We start from the raw sequence: 16,658 nt of genomic DNA, 5'->3' as shown, positions 1-16,658 counted from the left end.
ATCCCAAAACTTTGGCAACATCAAAATATGGTGGGAGGAGTCATTTGGTTAGTTTTGAGTGAAATCCAAACGCTAGAAGTATGGAATACACCAACCACTCCAATTAGGAACGAACTGCCGTTGAACTTGAATTGTCCAATTTCGAAAACCTATTGATTTCGGATCGAGCCCAAAACTTGGGCAACATCATAATATGGTGGGAGGAGTCATTTGGTGAGTTTTGAGTGAAATCCAATCGCTAGAAGGATGGAATACACCAACCACTCCAACTAGGAACGAGCTATCGTTGAACTTGAATTGTCCAATTTGGAACACCTATTGATTTCGGATCGAGCCCAAAACTTGGGCAACATCATAATATGGTGGGAGGAGTCATTTGGTTCGTTTTGAGTGAAATCCAATCGCTAGAAGTATGGAATACACCAACCCCTCCAATTAGGAACGAACTGCCGTTGAACTTGAATTGTCCAATTTGGAACACCTATTGATTTCGGATCGAGCCCAAACCTTGGGCAACATCATAATATGGTGGGAGGAGTCATTTGGTGAGTTTTGAGTGAAATCCAATCGTTAGAAGTATAGAATACACCAACCACTCCAATTAGGAACGAACTGCCGTTGAACTTGAATTGTCCAATTTGGAACACCTATTGATTTCGGATCGAGCCCAAAACTTAGGCAACATCATAATATGGTGGGAGGAGTCATTTGGTGCGTTTTGAGTGAAATCCAATCGCTAGAAGTATGGAATACACCTACCACTCCAATTAGGAACGAATTGCCGTTGAACTTGAATTGTCCAATTTGGAACACCTATTGATTTCGGATCGAGCCCAAAACTTGGGCAACATCATAATATGGTGGGAGGAGTCATTTGGTGAGTTTTTAGTGAAATCCAATCTCTAGAAGTATGGAATACACCAACCACCCCAATTCGGAACGAACTGCCGTTGAACTTGAATTGTCCAATTTCTCACACCTATTTATTTCGGATCGAGCCCAAAACTTGGGCAACATCATAATATGGTGGGAGGAGTCATTTGGTGCGTTTTGAGTGAAATCCAATTGCTCGAAGTATGGAATACACCAACCACTCCAAATAGGAACGAACTGCCGTTGAACTTGAATTGTCCAATTTGGAACACCTATGGATTTCGGATCGATCCCAAAACTTGGGCAACATCAAAATATGGTGGGAGGAGTCATTTGGTGAGTTTTGAGTGAAATCCAAGCGCTAGAAGTATGGAATACACCAACCACTCCAATTAGGAACGAACTGCTGTTGTACTTGAATTGTCCAATTTGGAACACGTATTGATTTCGGATCGAGCCCAAAACTTGGGCAACATCATAATATGGTGGGAGGAGTCATTTGGTGAGTTTTGAGTGAAATCCAATCGCTAGAAGTATGGAATACACCAACCCCTCCAATTAGGAACGAACTGCCGTTGAACTTGAATTGTCCAATTTGGAACACCTATTGATTTCGGATCGAGCACAAAACTTGGGCAACATCAAAATATGGTGGGAGGAGTCATTTGGTGAGTTTTGAGTGAAATCCAATCGCTAGAAGTATGGAATACACCAACCACTCCAATTAGGAACGAACTGCTGTTGTACTTGAATTGTCCAATTTGGAACACGTATTGATTTCGGATCGAGCCCAAAACTTGGGCAACATCATAATATGGTGGGAGGAGTCATTTGGTGAGTTTTGAGTGAAATCCAATCGCTAGAAGTATGGAATACACCAACCCCTCCAATTAGGAACGAACTGCCGTTGAACTTGAATTGTCCAATTTGGAACACCTATTGATTTCGGATCGAGCACAAAACTTGGGCAACATCATAATATGGTGGGAGGAGTCATTTGGTGAGTTTTGAGTGAAATCCAATCGCTAGAAGTATGGAATACACCAACCACTCCAATTAGGAACGAACTGCCGTTGAAATTGAATTGAAAAATTTCTCACACCTATTGATTTCGGATCGATCCCAAAACTTGGGCAACATCATAATATGGTGGGAGGAGTCATTTTGTGAGTTTTGAGTGAAATCCAATCGCTAGACGTATGGAATACACCAACCACTCCAATTAGGAACGACATGCCGTTGAAATTGAATTGACCAATTTCCCACACCTATTGATTTCGGATCGATCCCAAAACTTTGGCAACATCAAAATATGGTGGGAGGAGTCATTTGGTTAGTTTTGAGTGAAATCCAAACGCTAGAAGTATGGAATACACCAACCACTCCAATTAGGAACGAACTGCCGTTGAACTTGAATTGTCCAATTTCGAAAACCTATTGATTTCGGATCGAGCCCAAAACTTGGGCAACATCATAATATGGTGGGAGGAGTCATTTGGTGAGTTTTGAGTGAAATCCAATCGCTAGAAGGATGGAATACACCAACCACTCCAACTAGGAACGAGCTGTCGTTGAACTTGAATTGTCCAATTTGGAACACCTATTGATTTCGGATCGAGCCCAAAACTTGGGCAACATCATAATATGGTGGGAGGAGTCATTTGGTTCGTTTTGAGTGAAATCCAATCGCTAGAAGTATGGAATACACCAACCCCTCCAATTAGGAACGAACTGCCGTTGAACTTGAATTGTCCAATTTGGAACACCTATTGATTTCGGATCGAGCCCAAAACTTGGGCAACATCATAATATGGTGGGAGGAGTCATTTGGTGAGTTTTGAGTGAAATCCAATCGTTAGAAGTATAGAATACACCAACCACTCCAATTAGGAACGAACTGCCGTTGAACTTGAATTGTCCAATTTGGAACACCTATTGATTTCGGATCGAGCCCAAAACTTGGGCAACATCATAATATGGTGGGAGGAGTCATTTGGTGCGTTTTGAGTGAAATCCAATCGCTAGAAGTATGGAATACACCTACCACTCCAATTAGGAACGACATGCCGTTGAAATTGAATTGACCAATTTCTCACACCTATTGATTTCGGATCGATCCAAAACTTGGGCAACATCATAATATGGTGGGAGGAGTCATTTGGTGAGTTTTGAGTGAAATCCAATCTCTAGTAGTATGGAATACACCAACCACTCCAATTAGGAACGAAATGCCGTTGAAATTGAATTGACCAATTTCTCACACCTATTGATTTCGGATCGATCCCAAAACTTGGGCAACATCATAATATGGTGGAAGGAGTCATTTGGTGCGTTTTGAGTGAAATCCAATCGCTAGAAGTTTGGAATACACCAACCACTCCAATTAGGAACGAACTGCCGTTGAACTTGAATTGTCCAATTTGGAACACCTATTGATTTCGGATCGAGCCCAAAACTTGGGCAACATCATAATATGGTGGGAGGATTCATTTGGTGAGTTTTGAGTGAAATCCAATCGCTAGAAGTATGGAATACACCAACCACTCCAGTTAGGAACGACATGGCGTTGAAATTCAATTGACCAATTTCTCACACCTATTGATTTCGGATCGTTCCCAAAACTTGGGAAATATCATAATATGGTGGGAGGAGTCATTTGGTGAGTTTTGAGTGAAATCCAAACGCTAGAAGTACGGAATACACCAACCACTCCAATTAGGAACGAACTGTCGTTGAACTTGAATTGTCCTATTTGGAACACCTATTGATTTCGGATCGAGCCCAAAAATTGGGCAACATCATAATATGGTGGGAGGAGTCATTTGGTGAGTTTTGAGTGAAATCCAATCGCTATAAGTATGGAATACACCAACCACTCCAATTAGGAACGAACTGCCGTTGAACTTGAATTGTCCAATTTCTCACACCTATTGATTTCGGATCGAGCCCAAAACTTGGGCAACATCATAATATGGTGGGAGGAGTCATTTGGTGAGTTTTGAGTGAAATCCAATCGCTAGAAGTATGGAATACACCAACCACTACAATTAGGAACGAACTGCCGTTGAACTTGAATTGTCCAATTTGGAACACCTATTGATTTCGGATCGAGCCCAAAACTTGGTCAACATCATAATTTGGTGGGAGGAGTCATTTGGTGAGTTTTGAGTGAAATCCAATCGCAAGAAGTATGGAATACACCAACCACTCCAATTAGGAACGAACTGCCGTTGAACTTGAATTGTCCAATTTGGAACACCTATTGATTTCGGATCGAGCCCAAAACTTGGGCAACATCATAATATGGTGGGAGGAGTCATTTGGTTCGTTTTGAGTGAAATCCAATCGCTAGAAGTATGGAATACACCAACCACTCCAATTAGGAACGAACTGCTGTTGAACTTGAATTGTCCAATTTGGAACACGTATTGATTTCGGATCGAGCCCAAAACTTGGGCAACATCATAATATGGTGGGAGGAGTCATTTGGTGAGTTTTGAGTGAAATCCAATCGCTAGAAGTATGGAATACACCAACCACTCCAATTAGGAACGAACTGCCGTTGAACTTGAATTGTCCAATTTCTCACACCTACTGATTTTGGATCGAGCCCAAAACTGGGGCAACATCATAATATGGTGGGAGGATTCATTTGGCGAGTTTTGAGTGAAATCCAATCGCTAGAAGTATGGAATACACCAACCACTCCAATTAGGAACGACATGCCGTTGAAATTGACTTGACCACTTTCTCACACCTATTGATTTCGGATCGAGCCCAAAACTTGGGCAACATCATAATATGGTGGGAGGAGTCATTTGGTGAGTTTTGAGTGATATCCAATCGCTAGAAGTATGGAATACACCAACCACTCCAATGAGGAACGACATGCCATTGAAATTGAATTGACCAATTTTTCACACCTGTTGATTTCGGATCGATCCAAAACTTAGGCAACATCATAATATGGTGGGAGGAGTCATTTGGTGAGTTTTGAGTGAAATCCAATAGCTAGTAGTTTGGAATACACCAACCACTCCAATTAGGAACGAAATGCCGTTGAAATTGAATTGACCAATTTCTCACACCTATTGATTTCGGATCGATCCCAAAACTTGGGCAACATCATAATATGGTGGGAGGAGTCATTTGGTGCGTTTTGAGTGAAATCCAATCGCTAGTAGTTTGGAATACACCAACCACTCCAATTAGGAACGAAATGCCGTTGAAATTGAATTGACCAATTTCTCACACCTATGGATTTCGGATCGATCCCAAAACTTGGGCAACATCATAATATGGTGGGAGGAGTCATTTGGTGAGTTTTGAGTGAAATCCAATCGCTAGAAGTATGGAATACACCAACCACTACAATTAGGAACGAACTGCCGTTGAACTTGAATTGTCCAATTTGGAACACCTATTGATTTCGGATCGAGCCCAAAACTTGGTCAACATCATAATTTGGTGGGAGGAGTCATTTGGTGGGTTTTGAGTGAAATCCAATCGCAGGAAGTATGGAATACACCAACCACTCCAATTAGGAACGAACTGCCGTTGAACTTGAATTGTCCAATTTGGAACACCTATTGATTTCGGATCGAGCCCAAAACTTGGGCAACATCATAATATGGTGGGAGGAGTCATTTGGTTCGTTTTGAGTGAAATCCAATCGCTAGAAGTATGGAATACACCAACCACTCCAATTAGGAACGAACTGCTGTTGAACTTGAATTGTCCAATTTGGAACACGTATTGATTTCGGATCGAGCCCAAAACTTGGGCAACATCATAATATGGTGGGAGGAGTCATTTGGTGAGTTTTGAGTGAAATCCAATCGCTAGAAGTATGGAATACACCAACCACTCCAATTAGGAACGAACTGCCGTTGAACTTGAATTGTCCAATTTCTCAAACCTATTGATTTTGGATCGAGCCCAAAACTTGGGCAACATCATAATATGGAGGGAGGAGTCATTTGGTGCGTTTTGAGTGAAATCCAATTGCTAGAAGTATGGAATACACCAACCACTCCAATTAGGAACGAACTGCCGTTGAACTTGAATTGTCCAATTTCTCACACCTACTGATTTTGGATCGAGCCCAAAACTTGGGCAACATCATAATATGGTGGGAGGATTCATTTGGCGAGTTTTGAGTGAAATCCAATCGCTAGAAGTATGGAATACACCAACCACTCCAATTAGGAACGAACTGCCGTAGAACTTGAATTGTCCAATTTGGAACACCTATTGATTTCGGATCGAGCCCAAAACTTGGGGAACATCATAATATGGTGGGAGGAGTCATTTGGTGAGTTTTGAGTGAAATCCAATCGCTAGAAGTATGGAATACACCAACCACTCCAATTAGGAACGAACTGCCGTTGAACTTGAATTGTCCAATTTCTCAAACCTATTGATTTTGGATCGAGCCCAAAACTTGGGCAACATCATAATATGGTGGGAGGAGTCATTTGGTGCGTTTTGAGTGAAATCCAATTGCTAGAAATATGGAATACACCAACCACTCCAATTAGGAACGAAATGCCGTTGAAATTGAATTGACCAATTTCTCACACCTATGGATTTCGGATCGATCCCAAAACTTGGGCAACATCATAATATGGTGGGAGGAGTCATTTGGTGCGTTTTGAGTGAAATCCAATCGCTAGAAGTATGGTATACACCTACCACTCCAATTAGGAACGAACTGCCGTTGAAGTTGAATTGTCCAATTTGGAACACCTACTGATTTCGGATCGAGCCCAAAACTTGGGCAACATCATAATATGGTGGGAGGATTCATTTGGTGAGTTTTGAGTGAAATCCAATCTCTAGAAGTATGGAATACACCAACCACTCCAATTAGGAACGACATGCCGTTGAAATTGAATTGACCAATTTTTCACACCTATTGATTTCGGATCGATCCAAAACTTGGGCAACATCATAATATGGTGGGAGGAGTCATTTGATGAGTTTTGAGTGAAATCCAAACGCTGGAAGTATGGAATACACCAACCACTCCAATTAGGAACGAACTGCCGTTGAACTTGAATTGTCCAATTTGGAACACCTATTGATTTCGGATCGAGCCCAAAACTTGGGCAACATCATAATATGGTGGGAGGAGTCATTTGGGGAGTTTTGAGTGAAATCCAAACGCTGGAAGTATGGAATACACCAACCACTCCAATTAGGAACGAACTGCCGTTGAACTTGAATTGTCCAATTTGGAACACCTATTGATTTCGGATCGAGCACAAAACTTGGGCAACATCATAATATGGTGGGAGGAGTCATTTGGTGAGTTTTGAGTGAAATCCAATCGCTAGAAGTATGGAATACACCAACCACTCCAATTAGGAACGAACTGCCGTTGAAATTGAATTGAAAAATTTCTCACACCTATTTATTTCGGATCGATCCCAAAACTTGGGCAACATCATAATATGGTGGGCGGAGTCATTTTGTGAGTTTTGAGTGAAATCCAATCGCTAGAAGTATGGAATACACCAACCACTCCAATTTGGAACGACATGCCGTTGAAATTGAATTGACCAATTTCCCACACCTATTGATTTCGGATCGATCCCAAAACTTGGGCAACATCAAAATATGGTGGGAGGAGTCATTTGGTTAGTTTTGAGTGAAATCCAAACGCTAGAAGTATGGAATACACCAACCACTCCAATTAGGAACGAACTGCCGTTGAACTTGAATTGTCCAATTTGGAACACCTATGGATTTCGGATCGAGCCCAAAACTTGGGGAACATCATAATATGGTGGGAGGAGTCATTTGGTGAGTTTTGAGTGAAATCCAATCGCTAGAAGTATGGAATACACCAACCACCCCAATTAGGAACGAACTGCCGTTGAACATGAATTGTCCAATTTCTCACGCCTATTGATTTCGGATCGAACCCAAAACTTGGGCAACATCATAATATGGTGGGAGGAGTCATTTGGTGCGTTTTGAGTGAAATCCAATCGCTAGAAGTATGGAATACACCAACCACTCCGATTAGGAACGAACTGCCGTTGAACTTGAATTGTCCAATTTCTCACACCTATTGATTTCGGATCGAGACCAAAACTTGGGCAACATCATAATATGGTGGGAGGAGTCATTTGGTGAGTTTTGAGTGAAATCCAATCGCTAGAAGTATGGAATACACCAACTACTCCTATTAGGAACGAACTGCTGTTGAACTTGAATTGTCCAATTTGGAACACGTATTGATTTCGGATCGAGCCCAAAACTTGGGCAACATCATAATATGGTGGGAGGAGTCATTTGGTGAGTTTTGAGTGAAATCCAATCGCTAGAAGTATGGAATACACCAACCACTCCAATTAGGAACGAACTGCCGTTCAACTTGAATTGTCCAATTTCTCAAACCTATTGATTTTGGATCGAGCCCAAAACTTGGGCAACATCATAATAAGGTGGGAGGAGTCATTTGGTGCGTTTTGAGTGAAATCCAATTGCTAGAAGTATGGAATACACCAACCACTCCAATTAGGAACGAACTTGCGTTGAACTTGAATTGTCCAATTTCTCACACCTACTGATTTTGGATCGAGCCCAAAACTTGGGCAACATCATAATATGGTGGGAGGATTCATTTGGCGAGTTTTGAGTGAAATCCAATCGCTAGAAGTATGGAATACACCAACCACTCCAATTAGGAACGACATGCCGTTGAAATTGACTTGACCAATTTCTCACACCTATTGATTTCGGATCGAGCCCAAAACTTGGGCAACATCATAATATGGTGGGAGGAGTCATTTGGTGAGTTTTGAGTGAAATCCAATCGCTAGTAGTAAGGAATACACCAACCACTCAAATTAGGAACGAAATGCCGTTGAAATTGAATTGACCAATTTCTCACACTTATTGATTTCGGATCGACCCAAAACTTGGGCAACATCATAATATGGTGGGAGGAGTCATTTGGTGAGTTTTGAGTGAAATCCAATCGCTAGAAGTGTGGAATACACCAACCACTCCAATTTGGAACGAACTGCCGTTGAAATTGAATTGACCAATTTCTCACACCAATTGATTTCGGATTGATCCCAAAACTTGGGCAACATCATAATATGGTGGGAAGAGTCATTTGGTGAGTTTTGAGTGAAATCCAAACGCTAGAAGTATGGAATACACCAACCACTCCAATTTGGAACGACATGCCGTTGAAATTGAATTGACCAATTTCCCACACCTATTGATTTCGGATCGATCCCAAAACTTGGGCAACATCAAAATATGGTGGGAGGAGTCATTTGGTTAGTTTTGAGTGAAATCCAAACGCTAGAAGTATGGAATACACCAACCACTCCAATTAGGAACGAACTGCCGTTGAACTTGAATTGTTCAATTTGGAACACCTATGGATTTCGGATCGAGCCCAAAACTTGGGGAACATCATAATATGGTGGGAGGAGTCATTTGGTGAGTTTTGAGTGAAATCCAATCGCTAGAAGTATGGAATACACCAACCACTCCAATTAGGAACGAACTGCCGTTGAACTTGAATTGTCCAATTTCTCACACCTATTGATTTTGGATCGAGCCCAAAACTTGGGCAACATCATAATAAGGTGGGAGGAGTCATTTGGTGCGTTTTGAGTGAAATCCAATTGCTAGAAGTATGGAATACACCAATCACTCCAATTAGGAACGAACTGCCGTTGAACTTGAATTGTCCAATTTCTCACACCTATTGATTTCGGATCGAGACCAAAACTTGGGCAACATCATAATATGGTGGGAGGATTCATTTGGTGAGTTTTGAGTGAAATCCAATCGCTAGAAGTATGGAATACACCAACCACTCCAATTAGGAACGAACTGCCGTTGAACTTGAATTGTCTAATTTGGAACACCTATTGATTTCGGATCGAGCCCAAAACTTGGGCAACATCAGAATATGGTGGGAGGAGTCATTTGGTGAGTTTTGAGTGAAATCCAATCGCTAGAAGAATGGAATACACCAACCACTCCAATTAGGAACGAACTGCTGTTGAACTCGAATTGTCCAATTTCTCACACCTATTGATTACGGATCGAGCCCAAAACTTGGGCAACATCATAATACGGTGGGAGGAGTCATTTGGTGCATTTTGAGTGAAATCCAATTGCTAGAAGTATGGAATACACCAACCACTCCAATTAGGAACGAACTGCCGTTGAACTTGAATTGTCCAATTTCTCACACCTATTGATTTCGGATTGAGCCCAAAACTTGGGCAACATCATAATACGGTGGGAGGAGTCATTTGGTGCGTTTTGAATGAAATCCAATTGCTAGAAGTATGGAATACACCAACCAATCCAATTAGGAACGAACTGCCGTTGAACTTGAATTGTCCAATTTCTCACACCTACTGATTTCGGATCGAGCCCAAAACTTGGGCAACATCATAATATGGTGGGAGGATTCATTTGGTGAGTTTTGAGTGAAATCCAATAGATAGACGTATGGAATACACCAACCACTCCAAATAGGAACGACATGCCGTTGAAATTGAATTGACCAATTTCTCACACCTATTGATTTCGGATCGATCCAAAACTTGGGCAACATCATAATATGGTGGGAGGAGTCATTTGGTGAGTTTTGAGTGAAATCCAATCCTTAGTAGTATGGAATACACCAGCCACTCCAATTAGGAACGAAATGCCGTTGAAATTGAATTGACCAATTTCTCACACTTATTGATTTCGGATCGACCCAAAACTTGGGCAACATCATAATATGGTGGGAGGAGTCATTTGGTGAGTTTTGAGTGAAATCCAATCGCTAGAAGTGTGGAATACACCAACCACTCCAATTTGGAACGAACTGCCGTTGAAATTGAATTGACCAATTTCTCACACCAATTGATTTCGGATTGATCCCAAAACTTGGGCAACATCATAATATGGTGGGAAGAGTCATTTGGTGAGTTTTGAGTGAAATCCAAACGCTAGAAGTATGGAATACACCAACCACTCCAATTTGGAACGACATGCCGTTGAAATTGAATTGACCAATTTCCCACACCTATTGATTTCGGATCGATCCCAAAACTTGGGCAACATCAAAATATGGTGGGAGGAGTCATTTGGTTAGTTTTGAGTGAAATCCAAACGCTAGAAGTATGGAATACACCAACCACTCCAATTAGGAACGAACTGCCGTTGAACTTGAATTGTTCAATTTGGAACACCTATGGATTTCGGATCGAGCCCAAAACTTGGGGAACATCATAATATGGTGGGAGGAGTCATTTGGTGAGTTTTGAGTGAAATCCAATCGCTAGAAGTATGGAATACACCAACCACCCCAATTAGGAACGAACTGCCGTTGAACATGAATTGTCCAATTTCTCACACCTATTGATTTCGGATCGAGCCCAAAACTTGGGCAACATCATAATATGGTGGGAGGAGTCATTTGGTGCGTTTTGAGTGAAATCCATTCGCTAGAAGTATGGAATACACCAACCACTCCGATTAGGAACGAACTGCCGTTGAACTTGAATTGTCCAATTTCTCACACCTATTGATTTCGGATCGAGACCAAAACTTGGGCAACATCATAATATGGTGGGAGGAGTCATTTGGTGAGTTTTGAGTGAAATCCAATCGCTAGAAGTATGGAATACACCAACCACTCCAATTAGGAACGAACTGCCGTAGAACTTGAATTGTCCAATTTGGAACACCTATTGATTTCGGATCGAGCCCAAAACTTGGGAAACATCATAATATGGTGGGAGGAGTCGTTTGGTTCGTTTTCAGTGAAATCCAATCGCTAGAAGTATGGAATACACCAACCACTCCAATTAGGAACGAACTGCCGTTGAACTTGAATTGTCCAATTTGGAACACCTATTGATTTCGGATCGAGCCCAAAACTTGGGCAACATCATAATATGGTGGGAGGAGTCATTTGGTGAGTTTTGAGTGAAATCCAATCACTAGAAGAATGGAATACACCAACCACTCCAATTAGGAACGAACTGCCGTTGAACTTGAATTGTCCAATTTCTCACACCTATTGATTTCGGATCGAGCCCAAAACTTGGGCAACATCATAATACGGTGGGAGGAGTCATTTGTTCCAAATTGGACAATTCAAGTTCAACGGCAGTTCGTTCCTAATTGGAGTGGTTGGTGTATTCCATACTTCTAGCGATTGGATTTCACTTAAAACTCACCAAATGACTCCACCCACCATATTATGATGTTGCCCAAGTTTTGGTTTCGATCCGAAATCAATAGGTGTGAGAAATTGGTCAATTCAATTTCGACGGCATTTCGTTCCTAATTGGAGTGGTTGGTGTATTCCATACTTCTAGCGATTGGATTTCACTCAAAACTCACCAAATGACTCCTCCCACCATATTATGCTGGTGCCCAAGTTTTGGGATCGATCCGAAATCAATAGGTGTGCGAAATTGGACAATTCAAGTTCAATGGCAGTTCGTTCCTAATTGGAGTGGTTGGTGTATTCCATACTTCTAGCGATTGGATTTCACTCAAAACTCACCAAATGACTCCTCCCACCACATTATGATGTTGCCCAAGTTTTGGGCTCGATCCGAAATCAATAAGTGTTCCAAATTGGACAATTCAAATTCAACGGCAGTTCGTTCCTAATTGGAGTGGTTGGTGTATTCCATACTTCTAGCGATTGGATTTCACTCAAAACTCACCAAATGACTCCTCCCACCATATTATGATGTTGCCCAAGTTTTGGGCTCGATCCGAAATCAATAGGTGTGACAAATTGGACAATTCAAGTTCAACGGAAGTTCGTTTCTAATTGGAGTGGTTGATGTATTCCATACTTCTAGCGATTGGATTTCACTCAAACCTCACCAAATGACCCCTCCCACCATATTATGATGTTTCCCAAGTTTTGGGCTCGATCCGAAATCAATAGGTGTGACAAATTGGACAATTCAAGTTCAACGGAAGTTCGTTCCTAATTGGATTGGTTGGTGTATTCCATACTTCTAGCGATTGGATTTCACTCAAAACTCACCAAATGACTCCTCCCACCATATTAAGATGTTGCCCAAGTTTTGGGCTCGATCTGAAATCAATAGGTGTTCCAAATTGGACAATTCAAGTTCAACGGCAGTTCGTTCCTAATTGGAGTGGTTGGTGTATTCCATACTTGTAGCGATTGGATTTCACTCAAAACTCACCAAATGACTCCTCCCACCATATTATGATGTTGCCCAAGTTTTGGGCTCGATCCGAAATCAATAGGTGTGGGAAATTGGACAATTCAAGTTCAACGGCAGTTCGATCCTAATTGGAGTGGTTGGTGTATTCCACACTTCTAGCAATTGGATTTCACTCAAAACTAAACAAATGACTCCTCCCACCATATTATGATGTTGCACAAGTTTGGGGTTCGATCCAAAATAAATTGGTGTTAGAAATTGGACAATTCAAGTTCAACGGCAGTTCGTTCCTAATTGGAGTGGTTGGTGTATTCCATACTTCTAGCAATTGGATTTCACTCAAAACTAACCAAATGACTCCTCCCACCATATTATGATGTTGCACAAGTTTGGGGTTCGATCGAAAATCAATAGGTGTTAGAAATTGGACAATTCAAGTTCAACGGCAGTTCGTTCCTAATTGGAGTGGTTGGTGTATTCCATACTTCTAGCGATTGGATTTCACTCAAAACTAACCAAATGACTCCTCGCACCATATTATGTTGTTGCCCAAGTTTTGGGCTCGATCCGAAATCAATAGGTGTTCCAAATTGGACAATTCAAGTTCAACGGCAGTTCATTCCTAATTGGAGTGGTTGGAGTATTCCATACTTCTAGCGATTGGATTTCACTCAAAACTCACCAAATGACTCCTCCCACCATATTATGATATTGCCCAAGTTTTGGGCTCGATCCGAAATCAATAGGTGTTCCAAATTGGACAATTCAAGTTCAACGGCAGTTCGTTCCTAATTGGAGTGGTTGGTGTATTCCACACTTCTAGCGATTGGATTTCACTCAAAACTAACCAAATGACTCCTCGCACCATATTATGTTGTTGCCCAAGTTTTGGGCTCGATCCGAAATCAATAGGTGTTCCAAATTGGACAATTCAAGTTCAACGGCAGTTCGTTCCTAATTGGAGTGGGTGGAGTATTCCACACTTCTAGCGATTGGATTTCACTCAAAACTCACCAAATGACTCCTCCCACCATATTATGATATTGCCCAAGTTTTGGGCTCGATCCGAAATCAATAGGTGTTCCAAATTGAACAATTCAAGTTCAACGGCAGTTCGTTCCTAATTGGAGTGGTTGGTGTATTCCATACTTCTAGCGATTGGATTTCACTCAAAACTAACCAAATGACTCCTCGCACCATATTATGTTGTTGCCCAAGTTTTGGGCTCGATTCGAAATCAATAGGTGTTCCAAATTGGACAATTCAAGTTCAACGGCAGTTCGTTCCTAATTGGAGTGGTTGGTGTATTCCATACTTCTAGCGATTGGATTTCACTCAAAACTCACCAAATGACTCCTCCCACCATATTATGATGTTGCCCAAGTTTTGGGCTCGATTCGAAATCAATAGGTGTGAGAAATTGGACAATTCAAATTCAACGGCAGTTCTTTCCTGATTGGAGTGGTTGGTGTATTCCATACTTCTAGCGATTGGATTTCACTCAAAACTAACCAAATGACTCGTCCCACCATATTATGATGTTGCACAAGTTTGGGGTTCGATCCAAAATCAATAGGTGTTAGAAATTGGACAATTCAAGTTCAACGGCAGTTCGTTCCTAATTGGAGTGGTTGGTGTATTCCATATTTCTAGCGATTGGATTTCACTCAAAACTAACCAAATGACTCCTCGCACCATATTATGTTGTTGCCCAAGTTTTGGGCTCGATCCGAAATCAATAGGTGTTCCAAATTGGACAATTCAAGTTCAACGGCAGTTCGTTCCTAATTGGAGTGGTTGGAGTATTCCATACTTCTAGCGTTCGGATTTCACTCAAAACTCACCAAATGACTCCTCCCACCATATTATGATATTGCCCAAGTTTTGGGCTCGATCCGAAATCAATAGGTGTTCCAAATTGGACAATTCAAGTTCAACGGCAGTTCGTTCCTAATTGGAGTGGTTGGTGTATTCCACACTTCTAGCGATTGGATTTCACTCAAAACTAACCAAATGACTCCTCGCACCATATTATGTTGTTGCCCAAGTTTTGGGCTCGATCCGAAATCAATAGGTGTTCCAAATTGGACAATTCAAGTTCAACGGCAGTTCGTTCCTAATTGGAGTGGTTGGAGTATTCCACACTTCTAGCGATTGGATTTCACTCAAAACTCACCAAATGACTCCTCCCACCATATTATGATATTGCCCAAGTTTTGGGCTCGATCCGAAATCAATAGGTGTTCCAAATTGGACAATTCAAGTGCAACGGCAGTTCGTTCCTAATTGGAGTGGTTGGTGTATTCCATACTTCTAGCGATTGGATTTCACTCAAAACTAACCAAATGACTCCTCGCACCATATTATATTGTTGCCCAAGTTTTGGGCTCGATTCGAAATCAATAGGTGTTCCAAATTGGACAATTCAAGTTCAACGGCAGTTCGTTCCTAATTGGAGTGGTTGGAGTATTCCATACTTCTAGCGTTCGGATTTCACTCAAAACTCACCAAATGACTCCTCCCACCATATTATGATATTGCCCAAGTTTTGGGCTCGATCCGAAATCAATAGGTGTTCCAAATTGGACAATTCAAGTTCAACGGCAGTTCGTTCCTAATTGGAGTGGTTGGTGTATTCCACACTTCTAGCGATTGGATTTCACTCAAAACTAACCAAATGACTCCTCGCACCATATTATGTTGTTGCCCAAGTTTTGGGCTCGATCCGAAATCAATAGGTGTTCCAAATTGGACAATTCAAGTTCAACGGCAGTTCGTTCCTAATTGGAGTGGTTGGAGTATTCCACACTTCTAGCGATTGGATTTCACTCAAAACTCACCAAATGACTCCTCCCACCATATTATGATATTGCCCAAGTTTTGGGCTCGATCCGAAATCAATAGGTGTTCCAAATTGGACAATTCAAGTGCAACGGCAGTTCGTTCCTAATTGGAGTGGTTGGTGTATTCCATACTTCTAGCGATTGGATTTCACTCAAAACTAACCAAATGACTCCTCGCACCATATTATATTGTTGCCCAAGTTTTGGGCTCGATTCGAAATCAATAGGTGTTCCAAATTGGACAATTCAAGTTCAACGGCAGTTCGTTCCTAATTGGAGTGGTTGGTGTATTCCATACTTCTAGCGATTGGATTTCACTCAAAACTCACCAAATGACTCCTCCCACCATATTATGTTGTTGCCCAAGTTTTGAGCTCGATTCGAAATCAATAGGTGTGAGAAATTGGACAATTCAAGTTCAACGGCAGTTTGTTCCTAATTCGAGTGGTTGGTGTATTCCATACTTCTAGCGATTGGATTTCACTCAAAACTAACCAAATGACTCCTCGCACCATATTATGTTGTTGCCCAAGTTTTGGGCTCGATCCGAAATCAATAGGTGTTCCAAATTGGACAATTCAAGTTCAACGGCAGTTCGTTCCTAATTGGAGTGGTTGGAGTATTCCACACTTCTAGCGATTGGATTTCACTCAAAACTCACCAAATGACTCCTCCCACCATATTATGATATTGCCCAAGTTTTGGGCTCGATCCGAAATCAATAGGTGTTCAAAATTGGACAATT

The sequence above is a fragment of the Prunus avium genome, chromosome 1 (genome assembly GCF_965620075.1).
Source record: "Prunus avium chromosome 1, drPruAviu1.hap1.1, whole genome shotgun sequence".
Lineage (NCBI taxonomy): Eukaryota > Viridiplantae > Streptophyta > Magnoliopsida > Rosales > Rosaceae > Prunus > Prunus avium.
Note: the sequence above shows the minus strand (reverse complement) of the source record.